Source organism: Lynx canadensis, chromosome A1, assembly GCF_007474595.2.
Source record: "Lynx canadensis isolate LIC74 chromosome A1, mLynCan4.pri.v2, whole genome shotgun sequence".
NCBI lineage: Eukaryota > Metazoa > Chordata > Mammalia > Carnivora > Felidae > Lynx > Lynx canadensis.
Window position 1 is genome coordinate 7165135 of NC_044303.2, and position 18820 is coordinate 7183954.

The 18820-nt window shown below is 44.4% G+C and overlaps 1 protein-coding gene across 1 annotated transcript in view; it reads left to right on the forward strand.

The window, feature by feature from the left end:
- The window catches only part of LOC115509116 (protein POLR1D-like), a 48974-nt gene that overhangs the window by 9450 nt on the left and 20704 nt on the right, over positions 1–18820 (forward strand). The gene's annotated exons all lie outside the window — the stretch shown is intronic.

Sequence of the window (18820 nt, forward strand, 5' to 3'; positions counted from 1 at the left end):
GTGGTTGTGCGTTATAATCTATTTCATTAATGTCTTCTCTCCATCCCCAAGAGCTTTGATCCTACCATCCCTTAACCACCTTTAGCTCACGCTTCAGTTCTCTTTTGTCCTATTGGTCTGAAAGAAAAGGCAGCATATATCCCACTTGAAGGGGATCAAAGGACATTTTTATTTTGTAGCAGCAGCAGTATGGAAGAGCGACACCAATTGTCCTTGGGATCTCGTGTCCACAGAATTCTAATGGGGTCAAAGTCGTAGGATCTTTGTTTTGGATACTGTGAGATGGAATGCAAAGGATTTGAGTCTAAGGGATCCTGTTCTGTCAATACTATATCCTTTTCCTGATCGGTTTGTCTAATGAATCTATGCCTTTATTACAAATGGGATTGCTTTGGCAAGATACAAAATATGTGCATTTTTTTCTACCATTTTAAGTCCTGCTATGTTCTAGATACTAAGGATGCAAAGGTGCATCTCATTTGGTTCCTGACCTATGTATTACTGAACTCTTGAAAGAAAGGTATCGTTTCTTCTAATTCTTAACACCTTGTTTAAAATCGTGGCCCCTTCTCCAACACTCTTACCCTCGGCATTCTCTTTGTATTGGCACTTAACGTCTTATAAAACATATAGAATTTACCTACTGATTGCATTTATTCTATATTGTCTATTCCTCCCCCACATTCCCCAAGTACCACCACTATAACATAAGCTCCACGAAGCACAGGTTTGGTCTGACTTCTCACTGGTGTATCTATAGACCCTGGCCCGTAGTAGATGCTCAAAAACTGTTTGTCGAATGCATAAATAGAAGATTGACTCTGTATTTTTCTTCCATGAGTATTCTAAGAGTTTAATTTTAGTTTGAAAGGTTAAAATATCCTGTAACCTTTGGGATTGCCAGGGAGAAGATGCAGATCTGGGAGTTCATTTAGGCAAAAGACGCTCATGATCGTTTGGGGCAAAGATAGAGTTCCAGAGGGGTAGCCTGCACAGTGAGAACCAAGCCGATCCTACCAAGCCGATCTACTAGGTGGTAGGTGGGTCCACAGAGCTCACCTAAAAAAACCCCAAACAACTGATTGTGTTACACATGGCTAAGAAGGTAGGGCTTTGGTTCTGGAAGGCCACATTTGCAAGTGAGTGGCTCTCACATTAGTGCGAACTGACCCTCAAGGCAGCCACTATTGGTTTCGTGAACACCTGTCCTACCTTTCATACCTACGGCATGGTTTCAGATTTGGGGAGTTCACCAATGAACACTATTTCAAAAAATAAAATCTAGGGGCGCCTGGGTGGCGCAGTCGGTTAAGCGTCCGACTTCAGCCAGGTCACGATCTCGCGGCCCGTGAGTTCGAGCCCCGCGTGGGGCTCTGGGCTGACAGCTCAGAGCCTGGAGCCTGTTTCCGATTCTGTGTCTCCCTCTCTCTCTGCCCCTCCCCCGTTCATGCTCTGTCTCTCTCTGTCCCAAAAATAAATAAATAAACGTTGAAAAAAAAATTAAAAAAAAAAATAAAAAAAAAATAATAAAATCTAGGGTGAATTAATGCAGGGTTGCTTACATTTTGTTTTGCCATTGCAAATGGACTTCGCCTTTGCTTTGATGGAAATTTGTCAGGAATCCCAGTCTTTATAGGCCTGATATAGCATGAAGGCTTCCAGTGTGTGTTTTCCAACACCAGCACGCAGTGAACTCAGTTCAGTTCCGACACACTCTACCCGAAACAGTGTCTGATCTCACTGGTTTGGGACTTACTCCCACAGACTGTGCGCCCCGCCTCATCTCAGTTAGATCGCCAATCATGAGTCCAGACTATTGCCTGTGCTTCTGACCTACGGGCTGTCATCCCAATAAACCCCTGCTTGGGTTCAATTACTTTGCTAGCGCAGCTCACAGAACTCAGAGAAACATTTACTTGGGTTTACCAGTTTGTTATAAAGGATACAGATGAACAGCTAGAGGAAGAGGTACATAGTATAAGGTATGTGGGTCGGGCGGGGGGTTTCCATGCCTTCTCTCTCCTCGCATCTCCACACATTCACCAATCCAGAAGCTCTTTGAACCCTGTCCTTTTGGGTATTCACAGAGACTCCATTCGTCAGCCTTTGCTGACTGAGCTTAATCTCCAGCTCCTCTCCCTGCCCCAGAAGGCTGGGGGTGGGCTAGCCAACCCCCATCTTTAGAAAGCCTAGGAGCTCAACATGACAAAAGATACCTTTATTGCCCTCAACATTTAGGAAATTCCAAGGGTTTTAGAAGCTCTGTGCTAGGAACAGATAAAGACCAAATATTTATTTCTTACAAATCAGAAAATCACAAGGCCAAAAACAAAGAATAAATGGGACATTCTAAAATTGGACGTCTGGTGTGCCTTTTTTTTTTTTTTTTTTAATCACATTAGCTCCACAATAAGATGAGCAGACTCTGGCAGTTTTTCCTTGGATCCTCATGAACATTTGGTCCACAGCTCTTAATTTCTACACCACCATTCCTGCTAATTTATATGGGATCTCAGAATCCATTTTAATTGGAGCTTAGATTGCAAGTTAAGGATCACACATCGTTGAGATTCTGCAACTAAAATTATTATCCTGGTTGGCTTGCTTACTCTGTTCTGCATACTTATGCATAAATTCTGGGGCTTGGAATACTTAGCGGGATTTTTATTAAAAAATGATTAGTCTAAAATAGAAAATGTAAGCATCAATTACCACTTCATTCCCTGAAAACGAAGAATAAAGAGTGTCACCACCATGTTCTTTGTGCGTCAGAGTAAATGCAGTGGAGTCATATTCTGCATCAGATCTTATCATCGAAGCCTTCCAGACTTGGTTCTACAAATCGCTACCTGTGGTTGGTTGGTTGGCTTCTTTATCGACACGGTGAAGATCGTTCTTTGTTCTTAAGTGCATGGAGGAAATCGGAGATTCTGGGGCCTTCTGATTAGACGCTGTGCTGAAAATGTCTGTCTTGAAGTGCCACAGGCGTTCACCGCTGCTGCCCAGACTTGCAGCTTGCGAGCCAAGGGTTCCCTTTTTGTTTTCGTGTTCTAATAAATTGGTCCCCACCTGAGAGCAGTGTGCTTCAGAACAAGCCAGGACACGAGGAAGCCAACTGGGCTTCTCCCTAGCCAGAAGCAGATGGCCAAACAGACACGTAACTGTGACCGTAAAGTAAGAAGACCGATTTGCCTAGCCACATGGGAAAACCAGTTTACTCCTCCTTCAAGGTAGAGAGTTTTTCCCATTTACAGAACAGGAAACCGAGGCCTGGAGAAGTAACCAGCCCAAGGGTATATGGGTGGTAAGTGGGTATGACCCAGGACAGCCTGACTCCTTAGGCTCAGCTTCTTATGTCCATAATGTTGCCTGTGTTTACCTCCCTCAGGTGCCTATGAAGATAACAAAGCTTTGTGAGAACATATGCTCCAGAGAGTTCGATTTGAGAGACAAAACTGTCTTGTTTTGTCTTGTTTATTTCCCAGTCCAGGCTGCAACATGATGGAAATGAGGCTGATCTGAACCATGAAAAGAGTCAAAGAGTTAGTCTCAGGCTAAGAATCCAGATACAGGTTTACTGATACTTGGTTTGTGAAAGTACCATTTCCCATATTATTAAACTTCATTGGCATTATCTTTACATTCTAGTCGTTTAATCCATGTTGTACCAAAGCAGCACTTCCTCATCCTGAAAATGTGGAAAACATCTTCACAGACGCAGTAAAATAAGGGTGTGTGTTAATTGATGGGGCTCTGGATGTGGAGTCCGAAAGGTCTGGGGGAGACTCAGGTGTACCCTTTACTGGTTGACCTTGGATGAGTCAGACTTCTTAATTAAGCCTTAGTTGCCTAACAGAAAGGGAACAATAACTTCAAGGGTTCTTCTGAGGGTCCACGAGATAATGTATTATGCCGTTAATTGCTATACACATTATACATACTATTATATAATACTTTTGTGTTTTAGTTAACACATAACTATCAATACTTTATGACCACTTTTTAAATTTTTTTTTTAAGTTTTACTTATTTTATTTCAGGAGTAGATTTCTTCAAATAATGTCTTACATTTGTTCACTGCTTTATAGTTACAAAGTAACTATATATATGATTGTATTTGATCCCCGTAAGAACTCTGAAAGAACAGAAGTATCTTTATTTTACAGATAAGGTAACCAAGATCACAAGACCACGGAGCTAGTAAGTGGCAGGACTGGGGCACATCCTTTTCTTCACAGTATTCTAGTGGCTTTGTCATTTTCCTAAGGAGACTTGAACATGTCCTTGATTCAGGTCTAGAAAGTAAGAACTGCATAATCCCTCTCTGAAAACCGCCAGGAGATGGCATAGGGAATGTTTACAGAACAATCAATTCATAACTCTACTCGATCTGGATTTTTCAGGTAGGAAACTCTGCTCTGAAGCTTGAATTATCCTGAACGTGTGTTCTTATGTTGCACACGTTCACTGGGATGTTAACCTGTCCGCCTGTATTGCCTGGAGCAGACCTAGTTCAAGAATGAACGCAGTGAACTCTTTGAAAAGCTGAAGAACCCAGACCAGACCACTGGCTTTCTTTTTGTACATACAAGATAGGGGGCTTTCGTAGAATTTGTTTCTGGTCATGTGTTTCATGGGTCATTGGCCCTTTGAAGTAGTTCTCTTCTGACTGGTTCTCCGCCCGTCTCCCTGTTAGCCCTTTAAAATCTCACTCGTTTCACCGAAGGACTTGGTTAGCTCTGCCAAGCAGGCTGATTATTTTAATATCAAGTACAGTGCACACAAAATTTCCTCTGGCTGTAGAAAGATAGAATTTCCTTGGGGCGCCCAGGTGGCTCAGATGGTTAAGCATCTGACTCTTGATCTCAGCTCAGGTCATGATCTCGCAGTTCATGTGTTCGAGCCCTGCCTCAGGCTCCGTGCTGACGGTTCGGAGCCTGCTTGGGATTCATTCTCTCTCCCCCTCCCCACCACCCCCCTCCCCATGCTGTGTGTGTGTCTCTCTCTCAAAATAAATAAATAAATAATTTCCTTTATTATTTGGACCAATAAATAATATCATCAAAACAGAATAATACACAGGATTAAAAACATGAACATTCTGGAAGCTTTTCTTCACAGAATATAAATTAAAGAAGGAGATACTGAGATTGAAAAATGTTTTGCCAAATTCAAATCCCTAGGTGAACTACATTGCCCCTCCCAAGAAAGATCAATACAAAGAAAGCCCTTTTATACTTTCTCATACTTTTTCATTCCTTACAATGCATCTGTGAGCTAGGGCTTAATCTCATTTTATGGGGAGAAACACACTCAGGGAAGGTGTATGATTTGCCCAAGAACACCCAGTTGGCTAGTGGAGTGGGCTCCCACTGCACCCCACCGGTTGCCAACCTAAAACATGGGTTTGCATATTAAAAGGTTTTGATCTATCAAAACCTTTGAAGTGAATAATTTAGGTAATTTTATGTAGGTTTTCGGTTTTATATGATTGAGCAATCATAGTAAATTACTTGAAGAGACATTTGCCAGGCCGAGGGAGTTCTAGTTTTACCACTCCTGAATTCAGCCAGGACCAAGTTTCCCATCAGCCATTGCCGGGTGGGGTTTGCTTCTTGTGTGTGTTTTACAACACGATTATAGACACGCAGTAGCACCGGGATCGTGTTAGTGCCGCTCTTTGCAGAATTGTTCTCTAAAGGCAATGACCCTGGGCCAAAATATCGTAATTGTAGTCTGTCCCCTGGTAATGCCTACCAGGATGATGGAAAAATGCCATCTTAGGTTGGGAGGGAGGGTGAGAAATACTGAGAGTTTTGTTAAATTTTCCAATAAAAGAAAAAAGATAACTTTAGTTTTAGGCAAGTTGTTAACCTCCCTAAGCCATAATTTCCTTGGCTTTAAATAATAAAATTAGACTCTTAACATTTGGGAAACTTTTACTTTACGTTCTCATAACATATTATTATATTTAAAGGTTCCTTAGGGGCGCCTGGATGGCTTAGTGGGTTAAGCGTCCAACTCTTGGTTTCGGCTCAGGTCATGATCTCACAGCCTCATGGGTTCGAGCCCCCACATTGGGCTCTGCCTGGGCAGTGCAGATCCTGCTTGGGATTCTTTGTCTCCCTCTCGCTCGCTCTCTGCCCCTCCCCCGCTCGTGCTGTCTGTCTCCATCTCAGTTTCTTTCCTTCCATATTATAGTAAAAAGAGCCCTGTAAATACTTGGAATTGAGGCCTCTCCGGAAATGCTGTTTAGGAATTGATATAGTTTAGCATACGGTCCACTTCCTATCAAGCAAATGCTAAGGGAGAATTGTGAACTTGGGGCTTTGATGGCTTCAAGTGAGATGTGAAATTCTGGTTCTGAGCTTTTCTATTGAAAACACAGCGCCCCACACAGCGCCCTTTTCTATAAGCCCACGAGTACATCAGACATCGGAAACGGGCCAAATTATGCTGTTTGGGTAATCAGCACGTTAATATCTCTCAGAATTGCCCCCCTCCATCTCCGTTGGATACCTATTCCATTTTTAACACAGTCCTAACCTCTTCATTAGCCCCGCTTCATCCGGTTAAGCCACAGCTGTTTCTCCATCCTGAAGGGTGGATTGTATTTCAGTCACAGACACAGTGACTCTCGTAGGTGCAGCTACGTAAAGGCACAGCAGCAGTAAAGGGACAGGCCGAGTCCGCTTTTCAGTTTTTTGACATTTAGCAAAATGCATCGTGAAACACTTCCTCCAGACCATGCTTTCCTATTTCCCTTTGCATTGCACCAGGACCCGGCAGCTCCTGGCAGCCACAAGGGAAGCCTCTCCGGGGGCTTTAAAATTTTTTTTTTTTTCAACGTTTATTTATTTTTGGGACAGAGAGAGACAGAGCATGAACGGGGGAGGGGCAGAGAGAGAGAGAGACACAGAATCGGAAACAGGCTCCAGGCTCCGAGCCATCAGCCCAGAGCCTGACGCGGGGCTCGAACTCACGGACCGCGAGATCGTGACCTGGCTGAAGTCGGACGCCTAACCGACTGCGCCACCCAGGCGCCCCATCTCCGGGGGCTTTAGAAGGACATGTAAGACCTTGTTTGCACAGTTGCGCTGTGTGGACCGACGTGTTTGGGTGAGCCATCGAAGTTGAGTACCTTGAACCTCTTACAAGGGTTTACCTCAGAGGGACGCCACTCCCAAGGGTAGGTTCGCGTGTGTGCCCACCTGCTTAATTAGTTCCTTTCACCGCTAACTTAGTACGGAATTTTTCCCCCCAATGCACTCGTATGCAGAGTAACCAAGGATTTTTTCAATTGGAGCATGGGCTGGAAGATGGCCTTGTTCTACTTTGATTCATTGTCACATAAGTTGGCACCTGAAAGACAGCCTGAAACTTGAAACACTGGAGGGTTTATAGAGTCCGGGACGTACTGCTTGGTTTCAGTGAATTATTTTTATGTGAGATTCTTGCACTTAACTACTGATGTAGAAAATATCGTCTGGGTGTAGACGTACACAGGAACTCTGTGCCAGTTTTGTAGGGGAAACTGCTACATCTCTCAAAGCACTCTTTGATACCCAGTGCGAAAGCCAAGGGAACGTGGGGCGGTCAAGATGAGGCCCAGGGCTGGCAGTCCACGCGGCCTGAGGAAAGCATGCCTCGCCCAGGGGATCCCCCCTCCTCAACGCGCCCTCCGTCTTCTCGGGCCTCTCTAGGCCTGACTCTGCCTTGCGCTGAGCGCCCCGGGGTGGTCACTGAGCCTGTGTCGATGGCTGTGAAGCATAGGCTTTCTCTTCCTCTCACCTCCTGGTGCATCGCTGGACTTCTAAGAATTAGACGTCTCAGTATGTCTTCTTCCCGTTCAGTTCCTAAAAAGCGCCTCATTCCCTGGATGACGGGTCAGTTTTTTATCGTGAGAGGGCTGCTCCAGGAGAAGAGTTTCTAAGGTGGGTTTTCAAAGGAAAGCACCTTTTTAGAGAGCATGAAACGACTAGGAAGTCCTACACATTCTGGAACTTTCTGTCTTCATGTTTTTCCGTTCCTTGGCTCTTGGCCCCTAAGTATGCTTCCTGATCCTAGAAGGGGGTAGTTTACTGCGGCCTTGACACCCCTGAGGGAAGTAGCTTCCACGGGCTGACCAGGCTTTCTGCCGACTAGGCCGTCCTCGGGGCTGAGATCCAGGGGCTCAGAAGCCTTGTGCAGGACAGTCTGCAGAGAACCGCAGGTCGCTTGTGTGCCGCGGAGCTCCCTGGATTCAGACAGTGATTTACAGACCACGCTCTTGGTGAGGTGGCTTTTCTGGAATGCGGTGTATTATCAAAGGTCGGCGTGCCCAACGCCAGCCCTCCCTGAAGAAAGCTGTGCAGACAGACTTTAGAGGCTTTATGCTGTAATTTTTTTCCTTTGTACACTGTTGTGATTTTTTTTTTTCTTTTTTGCATTTTGAATGGCTGTTTGAGGAGAGTGAGTTTTATTTTATATTTCGGCTTCTGTAGCGTTCTGCCAGGTTTTCCTTTCCTTTACCAAATTTAAGCAGCTGCCATATTAGCTTTTCTTGGCTCTCCCATTGGCTCCCTTCTATAGCCATCTTTCTAGACGTTAAGCACTTTTTTTTCCTTGCAGTTTTCCTTTCGTCAGTTTTGTTCTTCAATGCGTCCGTTCTCTTAAGGAGATAACAAGATGCTTCCATTGATTGAGATTGCTCACAAATAACTTTGACTTTAGATTCTCTGTCTGGGTTTATTTCTCGCTAGTAATATTTCAGGAGAGCATGCATGTATCTTTGAACTTAACCTTTGCCCCATCAAAGAGATATGCTGCCGTTCCTGGAATGGTAGAATTCATGGGCTTTTCTCTTTAGAGTTTATTCCTTTCTAAGTTCATCCTCGTACAGAGCGTACGAGAAGGTTGACACCGACTCGTTCATCATTTTAGTATTTTACTGGGAAATATTTTACCGGGGGTGTCCCCACCCCCACACCCCACAAAGTTTTTTTAGTAAGAGATGCTTTTCTTCGTAGTATATAAAATTTACCAGGGCTTATGTAATCAGACCTCACAGTATAAACTGAAAATGGACCCCTGTATTTTCTGCAGGTGGCTCCTACATCAGGATTGAAGAATAAATATGGTAAAAGATACTTAACTACTTTGAAAATGAGGTCATTTCATTTTGAAGCCATTCCTGTGATGAGGAGTCTTATGAACTGAGCCATAAGGCTTCCCTCTAAGAGTCAGCCCACATATTCCCTATTAACTGAAGCGGTCATCTCTCTATAATAATTACCCACCCTCAGAAGTCAACTATAATGGGAACTGTGGAGATTTGAGAATATCAAAGTCCAGGTGAAGGGTCCGGCGTGTTACCTTCACCACAACAGTTCTTGTCAGAAGTACAAGTCGATACAGTAAAATGTTGCTGTCTTCCCTTAAATGCCTCTCTCTCACTAGACTGGGCTTCTTGAGGGTTGGGAACACACCTTCTAGTACAGCGATGTAACGGTTAACCAAGATCCTGGGCCCCAGAGTTCACCCCCCAGCCCCATCCTTTACTGGCTCTTGTGGCTCTTTTCCTTATTTTCTCCTTACCTCTCGATCAGTAAACCAGTAGTTACACAGTGGGGTTGTGAGGCTTAGGCGTAAAATACATGGCATGTAGCCACTGTTGCCATTAGCTTTCATCACAGCCCCAGAGGTACTTATTACATGCTAAATTATATCAACGTGCGAAGGAGACTTGCCTTGAACCTGCGCAGGAAGACAGCCCCATAGATCACAGACACACACAGGCCCCGCCGTCACTAGGCGTGTGAATCGCACTCAGTGCAATTCGTAACCCGAGAAACACCCCCCCTCGTGTTCTGAGCTGTATCGTCGAATGAAAGGAAACCGCTGAATACGTGGAAATCCGTGGGTCGCACCGCCGTTGACTCTGAAGCAGAACCTGCTTTCGCCTACAGGAGGGATTTGAGCTACGGAAGTGGTTGGACAGAAAAGACGTGTGAACCTGTCGAACCTTCTCACCACAAAAGCAGCAGATTATACCGTAAGAAAATACTGTTCCCTCGTCGCGCCGAGCTTCCATTTTCCCGCTTGTCTGAGGGTTTCAGTGCATGGGTCTGCAGGTTCTCGTGACTCAGCATAGTACGAGGCTCGGGGTAGATGTGGGGGCTGAATAACATAGGGAATTTAAGTCATAATACTTGGCACATATGTAAATGTGCAGGTGGATACAGAGCATACGAGAAGGTTGACACAGACTCGTTCATCATTTTAGTATTTTACCGGGAAATTTTACAACACCCCAAACTTAGGTTTTCAGTTTTTGACATTTAAGGCAATTAACCTTTTGGCAAATATATTAAAATTTTACCCACATTAAATGCAGCTATATATTTTATAATACTTTAGATTACTAGAACATAATAGAATCTAATCTATATTCAGAGAACACAATTTATGTAAAAATCTGGATTTTACCAGTAGAGTGATTTTGCCAAAGTCAAGGCGAGAAAATACATTTTAGACTATAAATACATAATATATGAATGATGTGTGTCTTTATTTCTGTACCCAGCCAAATATTACCAACTCGTAAACAGAATTATCAATGTGTGCTGGTATTTTGCCTTCAGTCATTTAAAAAAATAGCTCGGGGCGCCTGGGTGGCGCAGTCGGTTACGCGTCCGACTTCAGCCAGGTCACGATCTCGCGGTCCGGGAGTTCGAGCCCCGCGTTGGGCTCTGGGCTGATGGCTCGGAGCCTGGAGCCTGTTTCCGATTCTGTGTCTCCCTCTCTCTCTGCCCCTCCCCCGTTCATGCTCTGTCTCTCTCTGTCCCAAAAATAAATAAAAAACGTTGAAAAAAAAAATTTAAAAAAAAAAATAGCTTTACGCATTTTTAAAATTGTTTTATTATAATGAAGGTGTATTTATCACAGGAGGAATGAACGTATGTTATTGAACGGTATTTAGTTTATCTTATAACCTGTAAATATTTAGGAGCGTCGTCTGTGGGACTTTATCTGTCCCTGGGTGGGCCTCAGAGAAAGGAGTGGTAACACCCATTGCTATGGAGCAAGCAGGCAGATCAGGGAAGTCTTGCAGAGAAGGTAACATGCGATCTGAATGGTGACAAGGTTGTGTCCGGAGTGCAGAACAGTTTGGACGGGGAGCGTGGCCCGAGCAAAGCCGTACCGTGCCCGTAACGGCAGATAGAGTGCCGCAGTTGGGCTGGCCGTGTGGGGCACGGGACGTCTGGTGAGGCCTCGCAGGGACGGTCCAGTCCCCCTCCCCCCCGCCCCCCACTGCGACATCCCAGGATCGCAGCGTTAGCGTGCTCAGACTCCAACCCTGAGGACTTTTATTTCAAAGCGCAGTCGGCGTCTCCACTAAGCGATGGAGTTTAGAGAGCGGCAACAGACAAACGAAATGGGCTTTACCCGTTCCCCCAAGGACGCAAAAGAAGGTATCAGAAGCCAAACAAAGGTCATTCATCTCTGGTAGCACACAAAGGGCAAAGTGTTTTCTAGAAGTGACCGCTGGCTGAGACTTTCAGGCAGCCCCAGCGGGGGGAAAGACCTCCATCCTGGTGGGAAAAATTCCAGCCGTGCCGCATTCTGACAGCTGCCTCTGCGCCCCCAGTCCTTGGCTGCGGTTTCCCAGGTTTCCCACTCGGACCTGAAACACGACGCCACCCAGGCTGTGGCGCTTGGGCGCTGCTCTTCACGGCCGGCCACCGCAGGACGCGGCCCAAGGAGCCGCGTGGCTCGCCGCGGCCCAAGCTGGCCGCCAGTTCCTTTCATCACGTTTCTTTGCTCCGTGACACACGGTCTCGCTGCTTTGTCTTCACCGTCCTTGTCCCGCCGCTTGTACCTCCCCCGTCACCTCTTCCTGCTACAGATACAGCGTTTTTACTGGTAAATCCTTGCATTGTTGTCCTGTCCCACTCACACCCAGAACCCATTCTTTCCCCAGAACGAACTGAGTACCCACCATGTGCCAGACAGACATGGGGGAAACTGGGATGACAAAAGACAAGTTCCCTGACCTCTAGGAGTTTAGTCAAGCAAAAACCACCTCTCCTATGTCTTGTGCTTCTTATCGGAACACTTGGAACCAAATAAACTACTTTATCCTCATGGCAACCTTGTGGGGTTACGATCATCAAAGTAAAAAGCAATCCACATCTTTGATTTTTCCCAGCGTAGCTTGACCTACCACTTTCTTATTTTTTGGTCCATGTTGGCATGAAATCACCAAGTTTCATTAATCCTGCATTCAAATTCATGCTCCCCCATTGACCTTTGGTATTTTATCGGCATAAGGGTTTTTGGTGTTTTTAATGTCTGTTTATTTTTGAGCGACAGAGAGACAGAACGTGAGCAGGGAAAGGGCAGAGAGAGAGGGAGACACAGAATCCAAAGCAGGCTCCAGGCTCCGAGCTGTCGGCACAGAGCCGGACGCGGGGCTCAAACTCACAAACCGTGAGATCGTGACCTGAGCCGAAGTCGGACGCTTAACCAGCTGAGCCACCCAGGCGCCCCAGACATATGTTGTTTTTAAAAATTAAGCAGCTTTTCTCAGAACTCTCCCTGTTATATTGTAAATAAAGATATATTGAGGTTCCTTCCCCACATTCCCCTAAGTAATTTTTATTTCTGATGTACACATACAGATGTTTATTTGATATACAGTCCCTCATATAAGCCTCTACAGGGAAGGGCCTTGATCACTGTATAAATCATCTCACAGAGCACGTACTTGATAGAGGTTGGCCACATTTAACATAATCTACAGAATTAACTTCCTCAGCCTCCCATCTTTTGTCTACAAACAATTCTTTTCATTTTCCCAGATGATCTCAACGTTCCTATTGAGTTTTATCTTCAAAAACCTTCTCCACAGTTTGAATTTTCTTACCTTTCTTGACAGCTGATAGGGGAACCCGCCCAATGTGGTTTTCTGAGATTAAATGAGTTTGGCCTGAATTCTTCCTCTATATCTATAATCAAATCACTGAATAATACAGAGCCCCCAGTTTTTCCTCTGGCTTCTGCCAATCCACATGGTCACTCAACTAACTGCTAATTGCTGCTGACTGATCATGAGCCTGTAGACAGCTGTTTGCAGATGTCCAGCAGTGATCTCAATCATCTGTCTCTGGTTTTGTTTTTTTGGTTTTTTTTTAACAGAATGTTCTATGGTCTGACATCAAATCCTTACTGAAGATTAAGTAAATTGTTCCGTTTCTTACCCCTGGAAACTTACCACTCCGTGGGAAGACCTTGAGATTGCTATAGTCAAGTTTCTTTTAAATTTTACCCAGTACCCTGAGCATGAACTGGGGGCCTTCAGCAGTGATAATTAGCTGGGCCTGTCAGGTGTTTGTTAGTCACCGGCGGCCAATGGCACTTCACTCGTTTGTGCCAGTTTCCTAAATCCGTGTGTTTATCGTACAGTCACGCCTGTTTAAACACAAGACCTTCGGGGTAGTCCTCCACGACGTAACTGCCTTTTTTGAACTGCCTTTCCCATCCATCATGCAACAGCTACTATACGGTTAGTTGATCAAAGGCACCTTTCTCGTTGTTAATCGTTTTTATTGGACTGTAATTGTGCATACAGAAAAGTGCACAAATCATAAGTTTACAGCTTGGTAAACAGTCATAAAGTGAGTGCACCTAGATCACCAAACATTAGCAGCACCAAAGAAGCCACCTTATACTCTCCCAGGCCTTGTGGAGCTAAAGAAGCCACCCTCGTGAGTTAATCACGTCCTGGTCCCATCACACCGGGAATCAGGGTATCAGAGTATGAATTTGGGGGGACACACACATGTTCAAAAAATTTTTTTAATGTTTTCTTTATTTTTGAGAGAGAGAAAGAGACAAAGTATGAACGGGGAGGGGCAGAGAGGAAGGAGACACAGAATCCAAAGCAGGCTCCAGGCTCTGAGCTGTCAGCACAGAGCCGGACGTCGGGCTCGAGCTCACGAACCGTGAGATCATGACCTGAGCCGAAGTCAGACGTTGAACTGAGCCATCCAGGTGCCCCAGTGTCCCTCAATTTCTATTGTTTCATTTCAGTTGCCTTGGTTTTCTTGCCACCCTTTCTATCGGGTAGACTTAACTCTTAGATTGATTTATGTGAGGAAAAAGAAACATAGACCCAGATAACTCAAAACTAATTTGTTGACTTTGGGCTTTAAGATGATTTTGCACCAGATTTGCATTCCCGCTTGGGTTTTACTTAAGCTGCTCTTATCATCAGTTTACATTCCTTAAGCATGTACCAGCTGGCTCATGGAATGAACAGGCAGGCCCGAGGAAGCTAAGCTGGGATGGAAAACCGGGTGTAGAGGATACCCACGTGGATTGTTGAAAATTGATTTTAGTTTGTTCCCGTGCCCAGAAAGCTGTCTGCTTAATGAGCTGGCTTTCTTGGACTTCTTGCTCACATCGAATTTTATATTCTAATAGAATGAATTTGTCTTACAAAGAAAACTTGGCGATGTTAAGAATCTAAGTATAAAAAGTACCCAGAACTAAATGTGTGTCTGAATAAGTTATTTACTTGCTCGGGTTCTCTGTGTACTTAGTTCTGCCGTATTCTCCTGCTGTTTGCTTGTCCCGTATTTTAATGCAGCTTTCACTTACGTGTCATCATCTCATTAAATAACTATCTTGTTTCCTGAGGTTGATGTTTCATCATCATCTCTGATGATTTAAGCCTCTGTGATCATGTTCAACAGAAGCTGGCTCAACTGTTTCCTTACCCCAGAATTCGTCAGCAAGAGTCTCAGGAAAAACGAAAGGCTACAGTCAGTAACGAGGCAAACTACCCGACTTCCTAGTCTTTCCCCTTTGAGTTTGAAGATGATGTTGTTATTTCAGGGCAACAGACGTGACTGCTAGGGATTGGTCTTTTCCTATTTGGAAGGAAAGCCCAGGCAGGAGAATTTGGGGGTGGGAGATAGCACATGCTCAACATTCCTAGGGCAAAATAGTGCGCGGTCCTTCCTTCCTCCGCCTCTGCGGTTCTCCAAGTGAGTGCCCAGGCTCCCCACCCACCTCCCCCAGGATCACTAGCAGGGGCCGTCTCGGGCACGTTAGGCAGCGTGACACTTCCCCCACCTGTAAACTAGTTGCTGTAACTATGTCGTCGTGTTCAGATGGGACAGCACCTGGCCAAAGGCGAAGCTCCACGCCAACGCCAACGTCAGCTGTTGTTAAACCAATTACAGCAAGCTGGCCACACCCCAGCCCTGGCAGTGGGGTCCCGCCTCCCACGCTGGCTGGGGACTGAGTGTGGCCCACGGGGAATTCCTTCTGCCCCAGCAGCCTTTCTCATGCTTACAGCTGCTTTTCTCTTTGACCGTGGTTGTAAATCAGATCTCTGAGAAATCGGGGCAGATAAAGTTCATGACGGTGCCGGAAATGGTTTTACATGAAGTAAAACTATAGAAAAATCAGTGTCCGCCTCTCGAAGGTGCCTAGAATGTGGCCTCGGGATCTCTGCACGGTTCTGGACTGAGTATTGTTTCCCGAACACGTACAGCATCTCAACCATGTTCTGACCCAGATAGGCTTTTGTGGGTTGGTCCAAGAGAGCCAGGCAAACATTTTAACCTGGGTTTTTTGGGAAAATGCATTCTCGTTTATTTGCAGCTGATACACGGTTTGTTCATAATTGGGGAACGGCCCAAACAGGCCTTTTCCCTGAAGATTTTTAACTTTGTGTTGTCAGGAGGAGAGGGCACACATGGATAGATCTAAGTATGATGGATTAGCTGTTTTTAATTTAGAAACTACCACACTTGGGGCGCCTGGGTGGCTGAGTCCGCCAGGCCTCCGACTTCCACTCAGGTCATGATCTGGAAACTTGAGAGTTCGAGCGCCTCTCTGCTGTCCGCGTGCAGCTGCTTGGGATTCTCTGTCTTCCTCTCTCTCTGCCCCTCCTGCTTTCGCTCGCGCTCTCTCTCAAAAATAAATATACATAAAATATACATGTATTTTTATATATTATGTATATAAAGCGTATACATAATCTGTAATACAAAAATGTATTTCAAAAAATAAATATTTTTTAAATATTTTTTTTTTTTTTTAAATACAGTACCACACTTACCGATGGGAAGGGGGAGGAGGTGTATTTGGAATATTTTTACCTTTTCAGTTTTTTTTTTTAATTATTTTTTTTTTTCAACGTTTATTTTTGGGACAGAGAGAGACAGAGCATGAACGGGGGAGGGGCAGAGAGAGAGGGAGACACAGAATCGGAAACAGGCTCCAGGCTCTGAGCCATCAGCCCAGAGCCCGACGCGGGGCTCGAACTCACGGACCGCGAGATCGTGACCTGGCTGAAGTCGGACGCTTAACCGACTGCGCCACCCAGGCGCCCCTACCTTTTCAGTTTTTAACTTACATATATTAAGGTGAAAAAGGGTCTTTGGAGCTAGATAGGATACATTTTTCATGAAATACTGGATGAGACAAAGCCCTCAGATCACATCAATAGGATGTATTATTATGATGATGATGATGATGATGATGATAAAGAGATGGAAGAAATACTGTGTAGGGGTCAAGGGCAGGCTACCCCAAGATGGGCCACTTTGGCATAAAGATGATCTCAAGTTAAAAGTAATCGAAACCCAGCAGACACAGAAAAAGCTCTCGGACTCCCCTCAACTGCCTAACTCTGGACAAACTGGAAAGGAGAGCCTGTACCAGGAAGAGAGCTATCAACAGAGACCCCTTTACCTAAAAAACTGATCTGCATCATAGGGCAAGCTTGGTTTTCCAAATCCCTCCTCTCACCTTCCTGCTAATAGCCTTCCTCCCCTTGGTATCCTCAGGCCCTACCCCTCCCATATGAACTTCATGTTGTCTCACTGTCTTTGAAATTTTATGTCTGTGTGGATTCCCCTTATGTACGCTATTAAATTCAATATTTTTCCTATTAATATATATCCTGTCAATTTGATTCTAAGTCCAGCTAGAAGGACCATAGGTCAGAGGAGGGTCTTCCCCCTGACAGATGCTACGTGGTAATCAGATACACTTACCTATTCATGACGCCATGAGACTCAACTGTGAAGGCTCAGTCCTGACCGAGCGAGTGAGTCTGGGGGGTGAGAGGGCGCACAAGGTGGTCAGTGTTTCATTCTTCACGGACCCAGTCAAGTGGGCTCTCGGGGGTAGAGCAGAAAGTGTCGAGCTGCTGAGTTAACTGAAAAGGCATTTTTTAAAAGACATCCCTATTGGTGAGAGTTTATTAAAAATGTAAATTATACAAAACTAGGTAGATGTGGTTTTTGAAGGTCAAGAGGGTGGCAAAATAGTTTCCTGGCACACTAAGAGAAATATGGTGACAAATACCAGGATAAACAGAATTTCTTTTTTTTTAAGGGTTGAAATGGATTTTTTTAGTGGGTGGAGAAGATTGAGGCAAGAGGGCTGCTGTATTTTAAGTTTTCAAATAATACTTGTTTTTTTTTTAAGCCGTGTGCCTGCTTCGGTAAAATAATCGTCATAAAATATTCACAGAATATTAACACCGTTTGAGGGTTATGTAAAGTAGTACTACAACAGTATAGTTAAGTATTTTTATAGAGAATCGGTGTATAATGACCAGTTTCCAAATTTTGTGATTAGGTGCATAGTTCTGTCTTTGAACTATATCTGTGTCCAACTTTATCCCTCTCTTTTCTTTCACTTTACCGCTTACATATTGTAAATAATATTAAAGTCAGGGATGATCATCTCCCTATTTTACTACCCATAGCACCTTATACAGTGTCTTAAGAGTAATGTCTCAGCATGAATAGACACTTTTCCAAAGAAGAGTCCATATGGCCAACAGACACAGGGACAGATGCTGAACATCATTCATCATCAGGGAAACGCAAATCAAAACCACAATGAAATACCACCTCATACTGATCTCAGTGGCTAAAATGAACAACTCAAGAAACTACAGACGCTGGTGAGGATGTGGAGAAACGGGAACCCTCTTGCACTGTTGGTGGGAATGCAAACTGGTGCAGCCGCCCTGGAAAACAGTGTGGAGATTCCTCAAAACACTAACAATAGAATTACCCTACAACCCAGCAATAGCACTGCTAGGAATTTATCCAAGGGATACAGGTGTGCTGATTCTTAGGGGCACATGCACCCCAATGTTGATAGCAGCACTATCAATAATAGTCAAATTATGGAAAGAGCCCGTGTGCCCATCAACCTGATGAGTCGATAAAGAAGATTTGTACGTATATATACAATGGAATACTACCCGGCAATGAGAAAGAATGAAATCCTGCCATTTGCAGCAACGTGGATGGAACTGGAGGGTACTACGCTGAGTGAAATAAGTCAGAGAAAGACGGATACCGTATGTTTTCACTCATATGTGGAACTTGAGAAACTTAACAGAAGACCATGGGGGAAGGGAAGGAAAAAAATTATTTACAGAGAGGGAGGCGAACCGTAAGAGACTCTTAAATACAGAGAACAAACTGAGGGTTGATGGGGGTGGAGGGGCGTGGAGAATGGATGATGGGCATTGAGGAGGGCACTTGTTAGGATGAGCACTGGGCATTGTATGTAAGTGATGTATCATAGGAGTCTACTCCTGAAGCCAAGAGCACACTGTATACACTGTGTGTGAGCCAACTTGACAGTAAGTTTTATATATATATATATATATATATATATATATATATATATATATAATTTAAAAATATATATGTTAAAAATAAAAAGAGTAATGTCTCAGAATATGATTGATATGTATGTTTTCTGGGTTTTTTTTTCCAAAATCTTGCTAAAAAGT